The 20498-nt window shown below is 42.8% G+C and overlaps 1 protein-coding gene and 1 long non-coding RNA gene across 3 annotated transcripts in view; both read right to left on the bottom strand.

The window, feature by feature from the left end:
• LOC139232496 (uncharacterized) overlaps nt 1-7562 on the bottom strand; it is a 160660-nt gene extending 153098 nt beyond the window's left edge. Inside the window, exon 1 of the long non-coding RNA XR_011588019.1 lies at nt 7510-7562. This is a non-coding gene — a long non-coding RNA (uncharacterized lncRNA). The remainder of the gene's footprint in view (nt 1-7509) is intronic.
• Nucleotides 1-20498, bottom strand: part of LOC139232499 (zeta-sarcoglycan) — an 817822-nt gene that overhangs the window by 604665 nt on the left and 192659 nt on the right. The gene's annotated exons all lie outside the window — the stretch shown is intronic.

Below are 20498 nucleotides of genomic sequence, written 5' to 3'. Positions count from 1 at the left end.
ATATTGGCTGTGAAAAAGATATTGGTTTAATTGGGAAAAGGGAAAAAAATTGGAAGAGCTAAAAGACACTCTACATTGATAATTACTGCAAAAGCTTCTATAGATATGTGAAGAGAAAAAGAGTAGTGAAGACAAACGTAGGTCCCTTGCAGTCGGACTCGGGTGAATTTATAATGGGGAACAAAGAAATGGCAGACCAATTGAACAAATACTTTGGTTCTGTCTTCATGAAGGAAGACATAAATAACCTTCCGGAAGTACTAGAGGATCTTGTGAGAAGGAGGAATTGAAGGATATCCTAATTAGGCGGGAAATTGTGTTGGGGAAATTGATGGGATTGAAGGCCGATAAATCCCCGGGGCCTGATTGTTTGCATCCCAGAGTGCTTAGGGAAGTGGCCCTAGGAATAGTGGATGCATTGTTGATCATTTTCCACTATCGACTCTGGATCAGTTCCTATGGACTGGAGGCTAGCTAATGTAACACCACTTTTTAAAAAAGGAGGGAGAGAGAAAACAGGTAATTACAGACCGGTTAGCCTGGCATCAGTAGTGGGGAAAATGTTGGAATCAATTATTAAGGATGAAATAGTAGCGCATTTAGAAAGCAGTGACAGGATCGGTCCAAGTCAGCATGGATTTATGAAAGTGAAATCATGCTTGACAAATCTTCTAGAATTTTTTGAGGATATAACTAGTAGAGTGGACAAGGGAGAATCAGTGGATGTGGTGTATTTGGACTTTCAAAAGGCCTTTGACAAGGTCCCACATAAGAGATTGGTGTGCAAAATCAAAGCGCATGGTATTGGGGGTAATGTACTGGCGTGGATAGAGAATTGGCTGGCAGACAGGAAGCAGAGAGTCAGGATAAACGGGTCCTTTTTGGAATGGGAGGCAGTGACTAGTGGAGTGCCACAGGGCTCAGTACTGGGACCCCAGCTCTTTACAATATACATCAATGATTTGGATGAAGGAATTGAGTGTAATATCTCCAAGTTTGCAGATGACACTAAACTGGGTGACGGTGTGAGCTGTGAGAAGGATGCTAAGAGGCTGCAGGATGTCTTGGACAGGTTAGGTGAGTGGGCAAATGCATAGCAGATGCAGTATAATATGGATAAATGTGAGGTTATCCACTTTGGTGGCAAAAACATGAAGGCAGAATATTATCTGAATGGCGGCAGATTAGGAAAAGGGGAGGTGCAACGAGACCTGGGTGTCATGGCTCATCAGTCATTGAAAGTTGGCATACAGGTACAGCAGGCGGTGAAGAAGGCAAATGGCATGTTGGCCTTCATAGCGAGAGGATTTGAGTTTGGGGCAGGGAGATCTTACTGCAATTGTACAGGGCCTTGGTGAGGCCTCACCTGGAATATTGTGTTCAGTTTTGGTCTCCTAATCTGAGGAAGGACGTTCTTGCTATTGAGGGAGTGCAACAAAGGTTCACCAGACTGATTCCAAGGATGGCTGGACTGACATATGAGGAGAGACTGGGTCAACTGGGCCTTTATACACTGGAGTTTAGAAGGATGAGAGGGGATCTCATAGAAACGTATAAGATACTGATGGGACTGGACAGGTTAAATGCGGGAAGAATGTTCCGGATGTTGCGAAGGTCCAGAACCAGGGGACACAGTCTTAGGATAAGTGGTAGGCCATTTAGGACTGAGATGAGGAGAAACTTCTTCACTCAGAGAGTTGTTAACCTGTGGAATTCCCTGCCGCAGAGAGTTGTTGATGCCAGTTCGTTGGATGTATTCAAGAGGGAGTTAGATATGGTCCTTACGGCTAAAGGGATCAATGGGTATGGAGAGAAAGCGGGAATGGGGTACTGAGTTGAAGGATCAGCCATGATCTTATTGAATGGTGGTGCAGGCTCGAATGGCCTACTCCGGCACCTATTTTCTATGTTTCTATGTTTCTATAGAGGTTTTAAAATACGACAAAGTTTCATTGCAGTTTGAAAAGATTTCCAAAATGGACGTTGTTTATCAAGAAAAGTCCCAGTCTAAACAAGCAGGAGCATTTTGAAAATAACGAGGAGAAAAGATCTAAGCTATGCGAACTCAGCACAGAAAGAAAAAACTGGGAATTAGAAAATTTTACTGAATTTTAAAATTCTTATTGAAAATGGAACTGGCACGGAAGTTTAGATTTTGTGCCGAGAGAGAAATAAAACACAAGATTTGCCCAGGGGACCATAAAAAACCCCTGAAATGTTGGCATGTATACAGCTTGTGTGAAAATTCGATTTCAGTAAACAAAATAGCTATTAAAAATGTGTGGTCTTGTTTTAAATCAATTAAAAAAATCTTTGGCAAGCACTTGAATTAGAAGTTTAGAACATTTGGAGTTTAATCTAAAATGCTGTCTTTCCCAATGAGAAGATTTTTATTATGACCACTTTACTAATAATTTCTGCTGTTTTAACGGATTCCTAATTTCTAAGCAAGTTTTGAAGGCACAAAGATTTGGATGATTACGCGAAGTCACGTAATGACATCAGGCCTTCTTACAAACCTGTAAAGGAGTTAACCCTTTGCATTGACAGCTGTTTTCCACTGGACCTTACTAATTTGAATTTCTTAATAAAATAAAGATGACTCACCTGACAGACAGAGGAAATGGTGGGATAGTCAGAATAAAAATGAAACAGAACTAGCTGGTCAAGAGTTAAAAGCTAAGATAAACAGACTGGAAGAGATTTTAAAAAACGGGACCAGACGGATAGTGTAGAGCACAGCCATAACATCATTACCTATGGCAATAGAGCCAATGTACCCCACGGTGGGTAGGTGTAGTCCACAAACCCAACCTAACAGTAAAGCAGACTGGGATGTTTGGAGGAATAATGGTGGCATTGGTGCTGATTGGAGTTTGGATAATATTTCGATGGGTCATCGTGCAGGCTCGAGCACAGCAGGCTCAAACGCAAAACCGACGGCAGCCCAGACAGGGATATGAAGTGATGGAGATGGTACGACTATAAAGAATGTGGATAACCTAACCCTTACCACCGATTCCACAGAGTGACCGCGATACAAGTAGACCAGAACCTAACACCTGGTGATGACCAGGCTATCTGTTTAAAATTTGCAGATGAAACACTCACCGAGATGGGACCATAGTGGCTACTTCGACTCTGGGGACTCATGATACTGGGAACCTAAAGGCCCACGCAAGCACTGGATAATACAGACGGACTACGTGAGATACAGAACACGCAGGAAAAACACAACTACATGAACTATGGGGCATTGTTTAATTCAACTGACGGAATATGCATCCAAAGACTGGAGCAAGGACAGAACTTATTTTAATGCATAATGTTAAGCATGAAATTGTGACAGTTCTAATCAATATCTCAGGCACACAAAAGCCGGAATATTGGACGGAACAGGCAAGAAATATGTATAGTGTATTAAGTAAGGTTGTAATGCAGCAGGTTGCCGATGCCATGGGCATCAGTCGGTTCCGAGGACAAGAGCAGGTGCATAGGAATAAGAGAGGAATAGTTAATGATGCTGCAACCAGTTTTAATACTGGAACCTCCATAGTAAACTCACTGGATATACAAGGGCTGAATGAAAAGGTGGAACAGCTTAAAGAGGTGATGAAAGAACTACTAGAACGGGCAGAGCAGAATCAGAAAGACCAAGCCGACCTTGGAAGAGAAGGCATGGAGATACAGTTAGATGGAATTTCAGTAATCGGGACACATGCCAAAACAATTAATCGCCTAATTGACAGAGAAAAGGAAGATGCCGGAAAGCTCCGACAGGGGCAACTCTGTCACGCTTATGGTTTATGGATGGTGGGACAGATACGACACAAGCTCGATCAGATCCAAAGGGGGGAAGTACCAGACTGGATAGACAGCTCACATCTGGCTCAGCTAGCCAAGCTGAAGGGGACACTGGATAACTGCATTCTAAACGGACTAACCAGAGTATATCCAGTGATCCCAAACTGCCAAATGGGCAAAGCTGCCAGAGTGGGGATTGTCTTGATGATCCCTATAGTCACACGAGACTCAGGTCCATTTCCCCTTTATCAACTGAAGAATATCGGGGTCGTACGCGACAATGCCTCCCTCTGTTACTACTTAACCGCAGTCTCCACTATCCCTAGAGATAACATGCTATACGGCATCTCCCTGACAGGGTGCAAACAGAGGGGCGAGATCACGGTGTGCCACCACCCGGTGGGACAGGGAGAACTAGATGAGTGTCATTTTAATCGAACCGATGAATGCGTTCTAGAAACAGTACCTGCCCCATACATTTTGACCGGGCCGGGTACAGAGGCAAAGGGAGACACTGTGTCTCCACCACGGAACGTTCATATCGTTACAACGGCTTGCAATGCCAGATCCCACAACCAAACTTCTGCTTTACATCCCTACGACCCGTCACGATAGGGCAAGTCTGTATTTTCAAAGTTAGATGGCGAGGTACCGAAATCATTAACGTTACCGATCAGCTCCATGATCACCTGCAGGACTACGACGAGCCAGAGCAGGTCCCTATCCCACATTTAGCTGAAGTGTTAAGGGAACTAAGATTCAGAGTGTGCCAGTCTGTCAAACTCTACCACCAACTACAGACGAAGATTGAAATACTGGAGAAAGACACCGACACAGAGTTGCAGGATGAGAGTTGGTGGAGGAGGGTTTGGAACTGGGGGACGAATGTCAACACCCACCCCTGGATTTGAATAATATCACATATACTGGTCGGAATACAGCTAGTTCTAGCATTAACATGGGGTGTCATGGCTTGCTGGTCCTGCAGATACTATGCACAACAACGGAGGTTTAGCGCCAGAGCTTAGATAAGCAAGGAAGTCTGTGTAACAGACGAGAAGGGCGATTCGAACTATATCAATTTGATCTAAGCAACTGGGACTCCTGAAATCATGTGACTGGCCAGCATGTTGAGGCAGGGAGTTTCGAGTGATACAAAAACATTAATAATATAAATTAGTGTCGGTTTAAGGGGCTAGGACTAGCCCCTTTACCGAAAGGGGGGATTGTTGAAGGGCAAATGCACCTGTGGTATAATGTTAGAATTAAATATATGTGTGTGTAAAGTGGTGGCAGGATATTTATAAAGATGGCTGCCAATGATTCAGCAAAGCACTAAGGGAGTGTAGCTAGCAGAATTGACCACATTCCTAGTTACTGATAACTGTCATTCCTCACACAGGAATACACAGAAAAGACAAACTCAGAAGATGTCTTTAATCAGCAGACCTCTAGGCCCCAGACAAGATGTCCCGGTAGAATGATAGAAAAGTAGTACTCCTGTAACAAGATTAAGATAAGGAAACTACACAGAGACAGCACCCAAGGACAGTAAGGTAAGGGAGGCCTGGACAATGTCACAAGACCATGAGTAACCCATAGTAACACACGAGGCGATCACGTGGGCACCTGATGTTTAGAAACCACAATTCTATTGGCCTAATTGAATCTATATGTAATCTATAATCAATGTGATTAGGATATGCCCAGCCGAAATGGGCTGAAGTAGTTGTAGTAAACTGTTGTAAAACATATAAATTTCCATGAAATCTTCCGTTCGGTGGAGAGAAGTGCCTGGCCTGGATGAACCAGTGGCTTCATCTCCCCGCCAGTGTAATAAACCGTTTTGATGTATGGAACCGACCCAGAGTGATGAGTGATTCTTCCAGAAAACATTTGCACTAACAGGCGGAAAGGAGTGCCCGGTGTTACCCAGAGGCTTTCTCCCCGCTGGCGTAAATAAAACTGTTTTGACGTTTGGAACCGACCCGAGTGACGAGTGATTCTTCCAGGATTCATTTGCATTCACAGTGGTGTAGTCGGCAGGATATTTCGGAGGTCGCTTGATACCCTTGGAAACACCGGGTGAGTATACTTAAACTTATCCCGGGGCCGGGTAGTACCCAGCGACCAACGAATATCAAACCTGTGAACAGGGTCGAACCAACAAGCAAAACGGTGGTAGGTAGTTCGTTAAGGAGACATAGAGCGCTATCGGGAATTGCTTAAAGTATTTAAGAATTGTTTCATAAGCCTGGTGTAAGAAAGACATCATGACAGACTTGTTACCCGACAGCTAGCCAGGAGATGGTCTACTACAAGTAGCGCTGGACAGAAAGCGGACCTCTGAGAGTAGATTCCTAACTTTTCTAATCCTACCCAGGAATGGCCAATGAATAGACAAAACTCGAGTGGGGGCCAGAAGGGTCCCTTACCTGCCACTTGGCGGAGAAACAGAAGAAAGTAATAGGAAGGATGATTAAATCAGGCTGGAAAGCCCACACCCGCCAACTGATCAGCGGTAGTGGTGGAAGAAGGAAAAGAAAGATAAGGAAGAAAAGGTCTGTGTTCTGATTCTTCGAGCCCACGTAAAATTAACAGAGAAAGTAAATCAATCATGTATTAATCTATCATCATGCATTAATTGTAACTTGCGTAATTACGTAATACCATAAAAAAAACATGATAGTGACTATCTTAAGTGATGTATGGATCCAAAAATAGAGCCGGCCAAACAATAAGCTTTGTTGAATGAAGAAAGACTTTTGTGAATGTCTGTCTTTGAATGAGAGTGCTTGTATGATTTTTGACTGCGGAATATTTGAGGTGGGAATTAATGAATTTTTCATGTGCCTGAAAGTCTGTTTGAAAACATAGTGAAGCTGTCTGTTTGTTTTAGCTCCAACCACTTTTTCAGACAGAGTGAAAGTTTTTTTTAACCCTTTGTCGCGTTGTCCTGTATGTGGGAAGTTTTAAGAAAGTGTGAACCTAGAATTGAATTACATTTTAAGTTAGAAACGCAGGTGCCGATTTATTCGAATGATAAGTTACAGAACTAGGAATTACACAAAGGATAGGTTTGTTGAGCAAAAGATTAAAAATGCATGGTCCCACATGGTTTAAAAAAATTGCCTTTTAAAAAAAAAAAGCCTGCGTGGGTCGCTCGAGGCTGCGGGCTGGGGAAGTACGCCCCATTTTCCTTTGTGTAAAACCTTGACGCGAAAGCTTCTAGCTCAGTAAAAAGAGTTTAAATAAAAGATTTTGGTTGTATTGGAAAATCTTGCGTTTGGAAGCCTTTTTAATAACAGTACACATACTGCGTCAGAAGCTGAAGCTTAAAAAGATGTAATTTATGAGATACTGTATCACAAAATTGAAGTTACAGAGCAAAAGATTAGAGTTTTTGATGTTGAGCTCTAAAGCAGAAGTTAGGCACATAATTATTAAACAAGTACTTTGCATTCTGTGATCTGTGAATCACTAAGCATAAATGAGAAGTCCGATATTACAAAAAACAGTATTACCATATTTGACATTTTGTAATTATGGGAACAATGAAGAGTTAATTTTGTTGTGAAGGTTTCAAGTACCACTTGTTAAGAAAATGCACAACAAAATGCGATATATATAAAATAAAAAGTTAAATCTGATCTCTTAAAAAAAAAAGAAATAAAACTAAAAGATTTGAAAACAATCTAGAAGTACCTTCAGGGATCAGGTCAAACTCCTGTGCAAGTGGTGAGCTATCTGCAAAAGTGTAAAAGGGACTTTGGAAAAATTAAAATGTTAAAACAGCAGGCTTTAGCAGTTTAGAACAAAGGACAATGTAATGGCCTTGAAAATGGAACATTTGAGATAACGGAAAGCAGCTTTCAAAGCCTACATGCTAGACTCAGTTCTAGTTACGGAAAAGACATTTGAGATAATGGAAAGCAGGATTTAAAGTAAATCCCAAAAAGGCACAAATCGGACAAGCCGTGGTACAGTACCTGGTACACGAAATATCCCAAGGAACTAAGACCTTGTCCAATGACAGGAAGGAGGCCATTAGGATTATGCCCCGACCAAAAACAGTCCAAGGGGTGTGTAAGGTACTGGGGCTCTTTAACTATTGCAAGAATGTTGTACCCAACCTCGGCAATTGCAAAACCAATACAGCGGCTAGTGAAAGGGGGAAGACCATCCTTAGAAACTATAGAATGGGGCCCCGAACAAGAAGCAGACTACGGTAATCTGAAGGAAGCCCTAATGTCTGCTCCAAGATTGGGACTCCCGAACAGGGATCTTTCGTTCCATATATATTGTGAGAACCAAGGAGGCTTCTTTGGAGTCGTGTTGACACAAATGCATGGAAATATGATGAAACCCATAGCTTACTACTCGACACAGCAATTACCAATGGCTGCCAGTCTGTCCAGATGCGTGGCCACACTGGATTGTGCCACTTGGGCAGTCAAAATTAGCGAGCCTGTCATAAAGACGGAAGAAATAATACTGCACACAAAACACACACTGGTGGAAATGCTAAATGGGAGGCAGTCCTATTACCACATGATTGACTCGGATCAAGGGTCTCATTTCACGGGTCAAGTGATGAAAGAAACTTGTAGAATATTCGGCATTAAGCAGAAGTTTTACATCCCATATCTACCATGAATTCAGGGATGGTAGAGAGAATGAATCCAACCCTTAAAATCGCCTTGAGTGAGGCAATGAGGTTACCAGATAAAATAGTGACAGGAGGAGCCGACTTAGGCCCCCTACGAGACAGAATCAGAAAGTACGTGAGGGAATTTTGTGAGCAGTTGAAAGGTATGCAACAGGAGGTCTGGGAATGGCGGAAGGAGGAGGACGAAGGTGGTGTGATAACTGCCTCGGCTATAATCCCCGAGGTGGGCGCGAAGGTAATGGTTAAGGAGGTGGCAGAGAAACCAGGGTTCGCACATAGGTGGAGCGGACAATATGAGGCATTAATTAGTGGAGATATGTGTGCTTGCGTGAATATGAAAGGTAGGGGTCGATGGAAACACTGGTCCCAGCTGAAAGAATATAAAGGTACAACAGATGAACTTTTTAGAGGAATAGTGGTGGCATTGATGTTGATTGGAGTTTGGATAATATTTAGAAGGGTCACCATGCAGGCTCGAGCGCAACATGCTCAAATGCAAAATAGACGGCAGCTCAGACAGGAACATGAAGTAATAGAGATGGTACGACTAGAAAGAATATGGATAACCTAACGCTTACCTCCGATTTCACAGAGTGACCTCGACATGCATGTATAAAAGATGAATAGACCAGAAACTAACACCTGATGACGACCAGGCTATCTGTTTAAAATTTGCAGATAAAACACTCACCGAGATGGGACCGCAGCGGCTACTTCGACTCTGGGGACTCATCATACTGGGAACCTTAAGGCCCACGCAAGCACTGGATAATACAGACGGACTACGAGAGATACAGTGCACGCAGGAAAGACACAACTACATGAACTATGGGGCTTTGTTTAATTTAACTGATGGAATATGCATCCCAACAGCCAAAGACTGGAGCAAGGACAGAACTTATTTTAACGCATGGCTATATGATAATGTTAAGCATGAAATTGTGCCTGTTCTGATCAATATCTCAGGCATACGAATGCCGGAATATTGTACGGAACAAGCAAGAAATATGTATAGTGTATTAAGTAAGGTTGTAATGCAGCAGGCTACCAATGCCATGGGCGGCAATAGATTCCGAGGACAGGAGCAAGTTCATAGGACCAAGAGGGGAATAGTTAATGATGCTGCTACCAGTTTTAACACCGGAACCTCCATAGTAAACTCACTGCATATACAAGGGCTAAACGAAAGGGTGGAATAATTTAAAGGGACAACTCTGTCACGCTTATGGCTTATGGATGGTGGGACAGATACGACACAACCTCGATCAGATCCAAAGGGGGAAGGTGTCAGACTGGATAGACAGCCCACATCTGGCTCAGTTGGCCAAACTGAAGGGGACACTGGATAATTGCACTCTGAAGGGACTGACCAGAGTATACCCAGTGATCCCAAACTGCCCAATGGGCAAAGCTGCCAGAGTGGGAATAGTTCTGGTGATCCCTATGGTCACACAAGACTCAGGGCCGTTTCCCCTTTATCGACTGGAGAATATCGGGATCATACGGGAAAACACCTCCCTTTGTTACTATCTGACCGCAATCTCTGCTGTCCGCAGAGACAACACTCTATGGGATCATCCTGACGGGATGCAGGCAGAGGGGTGATGTTACGGTGTGTCCTCACCCGGTGGGACAAGGAGAATTCGACGAGTGTGGGTTTAATCGAATCGATGGATGCGTATTAGAAATTGTACCTGCCCCCACACATTTTGCCAGAGCAAGTTACGGAGGCAAAGGGAAGTACTGTGTCTCTACCACAGAACGCTCTTATCAGTAAACTGGCCTACAATGCCAGATCTCACAGCCAAACTTTTCCTTTACGCCTCTACGACCCATTACTATTGGACAAGCCCGCATTATCCAGGTTAGATGCCGAGGTACCGAAATCATTAACGTCACCGATCAGCTCCATGATCACCTGCAGGATTATGACGAGCCAGAGCAGGCCCCTGTCCCACATTTAGCTGAGGTATTGAGGAAACTAAGACTCAGAGTGGGCCAGTCTGTCAAGCTCTACCACCAATTCACACATACTGGTCGGGGTACAGCTGGTCTTGGCACTAACATGGGATGTTCTGGCCTATCAATCCTGCAAGCATTATGCATGACAAAGGAGAATCAGCAAGTAAACAAGGAGATCTGTCTATCAGAAGAACATGGTAATTTGAACTATATCAGTTTGATCTTAGCAACTGGAACTCCTGAAACCACGTGACTGGCCAGCACGTTGAGGCAGGGAGTACCGGGTGGTACGTAAAACAATAAATGGGGTAACAAATAGTGTTGATTAATGGGACTAGAACTTGTCCCTTACCGAAAAGGGGAATTGTCGGAGGGCATTTCCTAAGGCAAAGGCACCTGCAAAGTACATATAAAATTGCTGCCAGAGATTCTCAAAGCATTAGGGGGACTTAGCTAGCAGACTTGACTACATTCCTAGTTAACTGACGTAACTGCATTTCCTCACACAGGATCACACAAAAAGGCATGTTCAGCAGAATGTCTCTAATCAACAACCTCCAGACCCCCAGACAAGATGTCCTGGTAAAATGCTAAACAATGGTACTCCTGTAACAGTGTTAAGATAAGGAGGCTATGCACACACAGAACCCAAGGACAGTAGATAAAGGGGGGCCTTGACAACATCACGAGACCATGAGTAACCTCCGAGCTGAACATGAAGTGATCACGCAGTCCCCTGCTATTTAGGGGCCAATTCCATTGGCCCAAATAAACCTGTATGTAATCTATAATCGTTATGATTGGATTGTGTCCAGCCGAAATGGGCTGAGTAACTGTTGTAAACTGTTGTAAAACATATAAGTATCGGTGAATTTCTTTGTTTGGCGGAGAGGAGTGCCTGGTGTTACCCAGAGGCTTTCTCCCCGCTGGCGTAAATAAAACCGTTTTGACGTTTGCAACCGACCAGAGTGGTTCTTCCAGGATTTATTCGTGCTAACAAGCAGCTACAGCTCATAAATAAATATAGATAAGGCTGGAAAGCCCATAATACATTTTATGGGGACAGAAGTGTGTTGGGATGGGACTGCTGTGTACTGCCTCTAACCCTCACCCCTCTGCGAAGGAAGAGGTCAGAGCAGCAACCGAATGCTAAAAGAGGGAAGCACCCAAAGCCTGAGCCAGACAGAAGAATCGCTGCAAATATTTTTCAAAACCTCCAGTTATGAGGCAAAGGGCAATTTGGGAAAAGGTGATCAGCCCTCTGGGATCAACTGCCCTCTGCCTTCTTCACTTTGGGCTCCATTTCGGCCTCCAAAGTAATCTATAGGTTCTCAGCAGATACAAGTCCGGCTATGTCTATAAGGAGTGAGCTGAGCAAAATTTCCAGGGCTCTCAGATATGCCCCCAAAGTTGCTGTGCAGGACTGTTAAGCTCAAATCCCACTCCCAGAGCACCATTTTCACTCTTCTGTTGAATGGAGCGGACACCTGGCTGACCCAGGTTTCACTCCAAATTGCAGTCACCTCCTGCCTGAATCATGCCCCAGTTCTGCCCTGAGTCAGGGAATGTTTTGGCTGTAACCTTTCTGCTGTTTGATTTGTGACAGAGTTCCTGTTCATCGCAATCTCTCTTTTTATTCCAATACTGAAAACCTGTTCCTGTCAGATAGTCCAATTTACTATTTATTTTGTCAACATCTAATAATGAATTGATCGACCCCATTGGTTCACTATTTCCTTTATGATCTCTAGGTGCTGCATCTTATCACGCTCCCTTTTTAATGATTCTTGCAGTGCAGATTCCACAAGGATGGATTGCTGAAGTAGTTTGTTCATCAATCCAGATCCAGAATGCTGGCAAATGATCCAATCCTTGAAATAGATCTTTGTATTCCCTATTACATGCCACTTTGAAACTTTCTTTCAAGTCTGGTTTTTTACCAGATCGAATATCTCAACAGCACTCAGACCTAAAATTGACAGGCTTCTTTTGGCACATTACAAATGGTAATTGATATTTGGGCCCCAATTTTATCCAGTTTAAATCCTACCGGCAGGAAGCAGCAGAGAATTACTTTGCTTTCAGCCATGGACTGACACTAGATAGCTGATGGAATCAGCTTTAGAGGCCTTCTCACAGGAGTCTCACATTCGGGAAGGGGGGAAGTCCGCAAGCTTTCCTTGCTCCTCCTGGCCCAATCAATACAAAAAAATGTACCTGTTTGGGCATGTTCTGTCCCTGGCTCCTCTACCTTGATGTCTTTACATGGCAGGAAAGCCACAGTGGCTTTTTACTCTGGCCATCCAGTAAAAATTGTAGGCGGGGCCTGATAATGTCACTGGGACCCAAAATGCATGTGTAAACAACAACATGTGTTTATATAGCGCCTATAACGTAGTAAAACATTCCTAGGTGCTTCACAGGAGCAATATCATACATTTGACACCAAACCACATAAGGAGATATTAGGGCATATATCCAAAAGCTTGATCAAAGAGGTAGGTTTTAAGGGTTTCAAGCAAGCAGGTATGGTTAACATGTTTGTTCTCAAGTATCCAGTTGCTTTTATTTTAGCTTCCTGCTATTCAGATCTATTTTGTAACCTCCAGAGTGACATTTATTTGCACTCCTTTAATCAATTTAACTCGTATAACTTTTACTTATTACAAATAGCAATAACAAATAGCAGGAACGTAATACAATCACAATCACTAAGGAGGTGGTATTCAGTAAGATAATGGGACTAAAGGCAGATAAATCCCCTGGACCTGATGGCTTGAATCCTCGGGTCTTAAGAGAAGTAACGGCGGGATAGTGGATGCATTGGTTGTAATTTACCAAAATTCCCTGGATTCTGGGGAGGTCCCAGCAGATTGGAAAACTGCAAATGTAACACCCCTATTTAAAAAAGGAGACAGACAAAAAGCAAGAAACTATAGACCAGTTAGCCTAACAGCTGTGGTTGGGAAGATGTTGGAGTCCATGAGCAGGACATTTGGAAAAGCAAAATTCGGTCAGGCAGCATCAGCATGGATTTATGAAGGGGAAGTCATGTTTGACAAATTTGCTAGAATTCTTTGAGGATGTAACGAACAGGGTGGATAAAGGGGAACCAGTGGATGTGGGTGTATTTGGACTTCCAGAAGGCATTTGACAAGGTGCCACATAAAAGGTTACTGCACAAGATAAAAGTTCACAGAGTTGGGGGTAATATATTAGCATGGATAGAGGATTGGCTAATGAACAGAAACAGAGAGTCGGGATTTTTGGTTTATTCTTGGGTTGGCAATCAGTAACCAGTGGGGTGCCGTAGGGATCAGTGCTGGGACCCCAACTATTTACAATCTATAGTAACGACTTGGAGGAAGGGACTGAGTGTAACCTAGACAAGTTTGCAGATGATACAAAGATGGGAGGAAAACCAGTGTGTGAGGAGGACACAAAAAATCTGCAAAAGGACATAGACAGGCTAAGTGAGTGGGCAAAAATTTGGCAGATGAAGTATTATGTTGGCAGAAAAAAAATCAAAGAGCAAGTTATTATTTAAATGGAGAAAGATTGCAAAGTGCTGCAGTACAGCGGGATCTGAGGGTACTTGTGCATGAAACACAAAAGATTAGTATGCAGGTACAGCAAGTGATCAGGAAGGCCAATGGAATCTTGGCCTTTATTGCAAAGGGGATAGAGTATAAAAGCAGGGAAGCCTTGCTACAGCTATAAAAGGTATTGGTGAGGCCACACCTGGAATACTGTGTGCAGTTTTGATTTCCTTATTGAAGAAAGGATATACTTGCTTTGGAGGCAGTTCAGAGAAGGTTCACGAGGTTGATTCCGGGGATGAGGGGGTTGACTTATGAGGAAAGGTTGAGTAGGTTCGGCCTCTACTCATTGGAATTCAATAGAATGAGAGGTGATCTTATCGAAACAGATAAGATTATGAGGGCGCTTGACAAGGTGGATGCAGAGAGGATGTTTCCGCTTGTAGGGGAGACTAGAACTCGAGGGCATAATCTTAGAATACGGGGCTGCCCATTTAAAACTGAGATGATGAGAAATTTCTTCTCTCAGAGGGTTGTGGATCTGTGGAATTCGCTGCCTCAGAGAGCTGTGGAAGCTGGGACATTGAATAAATTTAAAACAGAAATAGACAGTTTCTTAAACGATAAGGGAATAAGGGGTTATGGAGAGCGGGCAGGGAAGTGGACCTGAGTCCATGATCGGATCAGCCATGATCGTAGTAAATGGCGGAGTAGGCTCGAGGAGCCATAGGCCTACTCCTGCTCCTATTTCTTATATTCTTATGTTCTTATAATCAGTCTCAATAACTTGCTTGATTTGCAGCTATTATATCTATAAGTGTCTTTCCCTGCATAATGGGTAGTTGATTTTGCCTGTCCTATGAATTGCAATATCTTACACATTTTGTACATGCTTTCCCAAAGTCTAGGCAGCTTCTGATCTGTGCTCCATTCCAAACCATCACACAGTTTTTGCTTTTCTCTCTCTTACAGCTTTAATCAGAAAAGTTTAGATTTCCATTCAGTTGTTTCCTTATCTCGAAGTAATGACAGCCTGAATGGTTTTCACTGCATAGTTCTTCAAGCCTGCTCTTTTATTGCTTCTGCTGCCCTACTTGCATGTATTGCTTTGTCGAAGGGCAGATCTCACTCGCTCAGCAGCCTTTTTGCAGAGTTATCTGGTTTTCCACAAATTATTCTGTAGTTTACTATTGAGTCTATTATTTCAATAATTCAGCAGATCTTACTGTGAGTTCATAAGTCAGTTACAATCTGTTTTGACAATTTTCTGCATGTGAAAAAGTTGTGCCTTTTGCAGTTCACGTTTCTTTAAGATTTCATTGCCTCTTAAACTTATATATTGTTATGCCCAGTCAGAATTCTCTCCTTCTCCAAAGTTGAAATGATACATACATAAGAACATAATAACAAAAGAAATAGGAACAGGAGTAGGCCATATGGTCCCTCGAGCCTGCTCCGCCATTTAATATGATCATGGCTGATCTGATCATGGACTCAGCTCCACTTCCCCGCTCGCTCCCCATAACCCCTTATTCCCTTATCGTTTAAGAAATCGTCTAGTTCTGTCTTAAATTTATTCAATGTCCCAGCTTCCACAGCTCTCTGAGGCAGCGAATTCCACAGATTTACAACCCTCTGAGTGAAGAAATTTCTTCTCATCTCTGTTTTAAATGGGCAGCCCCTTATTCTAAGATTATGCCCTCTAGTTCTAGTCTCTTCCATCAGGGGAAACATCCTCTCTGTATCCACCTTGTCAAGCCTCCTCACAATCTTATACATTTCGATAAGGTCACCTCTCATTCTTCTGAATTCCAATGAGTAGAGGCCGAACCTATTCAACCTTTCCTCATAAGTCAACCTCCTCATCCCCGGAATCAACCCAGTGAACCTTCTCTGAACTGCCTCCAAAGCAAGTATATCCTTTCATAAATATGGAAACCAAAACTGCACGCAGTATTCCAGGTGTGGCCTCACCAATACCCTGTATAACTGTAACAAGACTTCCCTGCTTTTATACTCCAATCCCTTTGCAATAAAGGCCAAGATACCATTGGCCTGCCTGGTCACTTGCTGTACTTACATACTATCCTTTTGTGTTTCATGCAGAAGTACCCCCAGGTCCCGTTGTACTGCAGCACTTTGAAATCTTTCTCCATTTAAATACTAACTTGTTCTTTGATTTTTCTGCCAAAGTGCATGACCTCACACTTTCCAACATTATACTCCATCTGCCAAATTTTTGCCCACTCACTTAGCCTGTCTATGTCCTTTTGCAGATTTTTTGTGTCCGCCTCACACATTGCTTTCCTCCCATCTTTGTATCGTCAGCTCAGTCCCTTCTTCCAAGTCGTTAATATACATTGTAAATAGTTGGGGTCCCAGTACTGATCCTTGTGGCACCCCACTAGTTACTGGTTGCCAACCAGAGAATGAACCATTTATCCCAACTCTCTGTTCTCTGTTAGTTTGTCAATCCTCTATCCATGCTAATGTATTACCCCCAACCCTGTGAACTTTTATCTTGTGCAATAACCTTTTATGTGGCACCTTGTCAAATGCCTTTTGGAAGTCCAAATACACCACATCCACTGGTTCCCCTTTATCGCCCTGTTCATTACATTCTCGAAGAACTCCAGCAAATTTGTCAAACATGACTTCCCCTTCATAAATCCATGCTGAATCTACCTAGTGCTACTTCCACCAATAGGAAAATGGATGCTTTCATCTTCTGCAATTCATTATCAACTTCAATGGCTGCTGAATACATTTCTAATCACTGAATAATCTTTGAATTTTCTGCAAGATTTCTGCAAGTCGCCTGAAAGCAAGGTGAAGGTTGCAAATAATCCATTTTATTACATATTTTACCTATCTTCATGAGTTTCTGCTTTCTTCGTTTAGTTACTGGTTCCTATCTATTGCTTTGCTTTTTCTTTATTCATTCAAAAGTGTCATTAGCATGGGCCAATATTGCAGTCCTGGCCAGGACTGCTTAGGTACACTGCACCCAAGTGCATGAATGTGTCTGATGATGCAAGGCCAACTCATTTAAATATTTTGCTGGTGCTCTTGATGCAGTGTAAGATGGAATGTTGGACTGGACTGGAATCTTGGGCAACAGTTGCCTGTCAAGTAGTAGGAATTTTTTTCTAAGTGGGGTGGGGGGAAAGGTTGAGAGGTGCTGAGGAGATGATGGTGGCAAAGCAGTTGAGCTTGATGAGACAAGCTGGGTGGTACCTAGGGTGACCCATTCAGCACATGTTGGGAAACATATACCTCATGACTTGAAAGTTACTTAGGTACTCTGATTACATTATTTTGGGAGGTTGATAATTTATATAGTTTTGATGGCTCTGAGGATTCTTGAGTATTGTTCGTGCACCACAATCAGCTCCCAAACAGAATGTTGCATTCTTTTTAAGGTTCCTAATAATCTAGGATTGAATGATCAAGGAATAACTGCTGTATATGTTATGATTGAAAACAACTTGAAAATCAAGCAACGTTCAGCAGATTTCTGTCAGTTTATAAATTTCTCTTACAGATTACATAGGATTACATAGGATTACATATGATATACTGCACAGAAATAGGCCATTTGTCCCAACCAGTCCATGCCGCCATTTATGCTCTACAGAGCCTCATCCCGTCTTTCCTCATCTAACTCTAACAACGTAGCCCTGTATTCCCTTCTCCCTCATATGCTTGTCTAGCCTCCCCTTAAATGTATCTGTACTATTCACTTCAACCACTCCCTGTGATAGTGAGTTCCACAGTCTCATCACTCTTTGGGTAAAGAAGTTTCGTCTGAATTCTCTATTGGATTTCTTGGTGACTATCTTATAGTGATGACCTCTAGTTAGACTCTTCCCCACAAGTGTAAATATTCACTCTATATCCACTCTATCAAAATCTTTCATAATTTTAAAGACCCTTCAGCCTATTTTTTTCAAGAGAAAAGAAACCCAGCCTGTTCAACCTTTCCTGATATGTATACCTTCACATTTCTGGTATAATCCTTGTAAATCTGACTCCACTAGTTTGGTTCGAATTTGTTGATACTTTTTCATTAATTCTTGGGATATGGGTATCGTTGGCAAGACTGACATTTATTGCTCATTCCTATTTGCCTTGATAAAACTGGCTTTCTTGGCCACTTCAGAAGGTAGTTAAGAGTCAACCACATTAGTGTGAGACTGCAGTCACACCTAGTCCATACTGGATAAGGACAGCAGATTTCCTTCCTTAAAGGAAATTAATGAAGCAGTTGGGTTTTTACAACAAACTGACAACTTCATGATATCAGCTTTTTATTTCCAGATTTTTTTTTAACTGAATTCAAATTCTCAAACTGCTATGACAGTATTTGACCTCACACTTTTTGGATTATTAGTCCAAGTGCCTGGATTATTCATCCAATGACAAAACCACTCCCAATACCACACTGTAAGGGGATAATAAATGGTCACTAGAGTGGAGACTGACCGATGGTCACGAAAGTGGATACTGAAGGTAGTGAATTGATCTGACATGTAAAATGGTCCAGATTAAAAAGGTTTATCAGTATTAGGAGGTTCTGAGGAATCAGGAGTTCCTCTATATTCCGGTGAGGATTGTGATTGACTGATTATGTAAAACTCGCTTATGTATGTAAAGCACGCTTATACACTCGCTTACATTGGGTTAAGAAGAGGGAAGCAGCAATGCCTGATGGTTAACAAACCATCCGTTGGATTAACCTTAGTACAGACTCATGGAAGCGTACATATTCAGTACAGAACAAGGACACAAATGTTTGGCAAATTATAGCAGTATGGAACAGGATGATATTCATTGGTAGTTTTGACTAGAGTTCTTGGGAGAGGGATAAGGAAAACAAAGGAACCCTGGAAAACAAAGTTAATCAACACGTCATGAGAAACTGAGGCAAAGTTGACACCATTGAATAACACATTCCAGAAGGGTGACATGTGATGGAAGATGGACAGATGGGGAAGAACCACTCAGAGCTAGTCTGATAGAAACATAGAAACATAGAAAATAGGTGCAGGAGTAGGCCATTTGGCCCTTCAAGCCTGCACCGTCATTCAATGAGTTCATGGCTGAACATGCAACTTCAGTACCCCATTCCTGCTTTCTCGCCATGCCCCTTGATCCCCCGAGTAGTAAGGACTACATCTAACTCCTTTTTGAATATATTTAGTGAATTGGCCTCAACAACTTCCTGTGGTAGAGAATTCCACAGGTTCACCACTCTCTGGGTGAAGAAGTTTCTCCTCATCTCGGTCCTAAATGGCTTACCCCTTATCCTTAGACTGTGACCCCTGGTTCTGGACTTCCCCAACATTGGGAACATTCTTCCTGCATCTAACCTGTCTAAACCCATCAGAATTGTAAACGTTTCTATGAGATCCTCTCTCATTCTTCTGAACTCCAGTGAATACAAGCCCAGTTGATCCAGTCTTTCTTGATATGTCAGTCCTGCCATCCCGGGAATGAGTCTGGTGAACCTTCGCTGCACTCCCTCAATAGCAACAATGTCCTTCCTCAAGTTAGGAGACCAAAACTTACACAATACGTAAGGTGTGGCCTCACCAAGACCCTGTACAACTGTAGTAACACCTCCCTGCCCCTGTACTCAAATCCCCTTGCTATGAAGGCCAACATGCCATTTGCTTTCTTAACCACCTGCTGTACCTGCATGCCAACCTTCAATGACTGATGTACCATGACACCCAGGTCTCATTGCATCTCCCCTTTTCCTAATCTGTCACCATTCAGATAATAGTCTTACTCTCTGTTTTTACCACCAAAGTGGATAATCTCACATTTATCCACATTATACTTCATCTGCCATGCATTTGCCCACTCACCTAACCTATCCAAGTCACTCTGCAGCCTCATAGCATCCTCCTTGCAGCTCACACTGCCACCCAACTTAGTGTCATCTGCAAATTTGGAGATACTACATTTAATCCCCTCGTCTAAATCATTAATGTACAATGGAAACAGCTGGGGCCCCAGCACAGAACCTTGTGGTACCCCACTAGTCGCTGCCTGCCATTCGGAAAAGTACCCATTTACTCCTACTCTTTGCTTCCTGTCTGACAACCAGTTCTCAATCCACGTCAGCACACTACCCCCAATCCAATGTGCTTTAACTTTGCACATTAATCTCTTGTGTGGGACCTTGTCGAAAGCCTTCTGAAAGTCCAAATACACCACATCAACTGGTTCTCCCTTGTCCACTCTACTGGAAACATCCTCAAAAAATTCCAGAAGATTTGTCAAGTATGATTTTCCTTTCACAAATCCATGCTGACTTGGACCTATCATGTCACCTCTTTCCAAATGCACTGCTATGACATCTTTAATAATTGATTCCATCATTTTACCCACTACCGATATCAGGCTGACCGATCTATAATTCCCTGTTTCCTCTCTCCCTCCTTTTTTAAAAAGTGGGGTTACATTGGCTACCCTCCACTCCATAGGAATTGATCCAGAGTCTATGGAATGTTGGA

Source organism: Pristiophorus japonicus, chromosome 2, assembly GCF_044704955.1.
Source record: "Pristiophorus japonicus isolate sPriJap1 chromosome 2, sPriJap1.hap1, whole genome shotgun sequence".
Lineage (NCBI taxonomy): Eukaryota > Metazoa > Chordata > Chondrichthyes > Pristiophoridae > Pristiophorus > Pristiophorus japonicus.
This window is presented reverse-complemented; position numbering and strand designations above follow the sequence as displayed.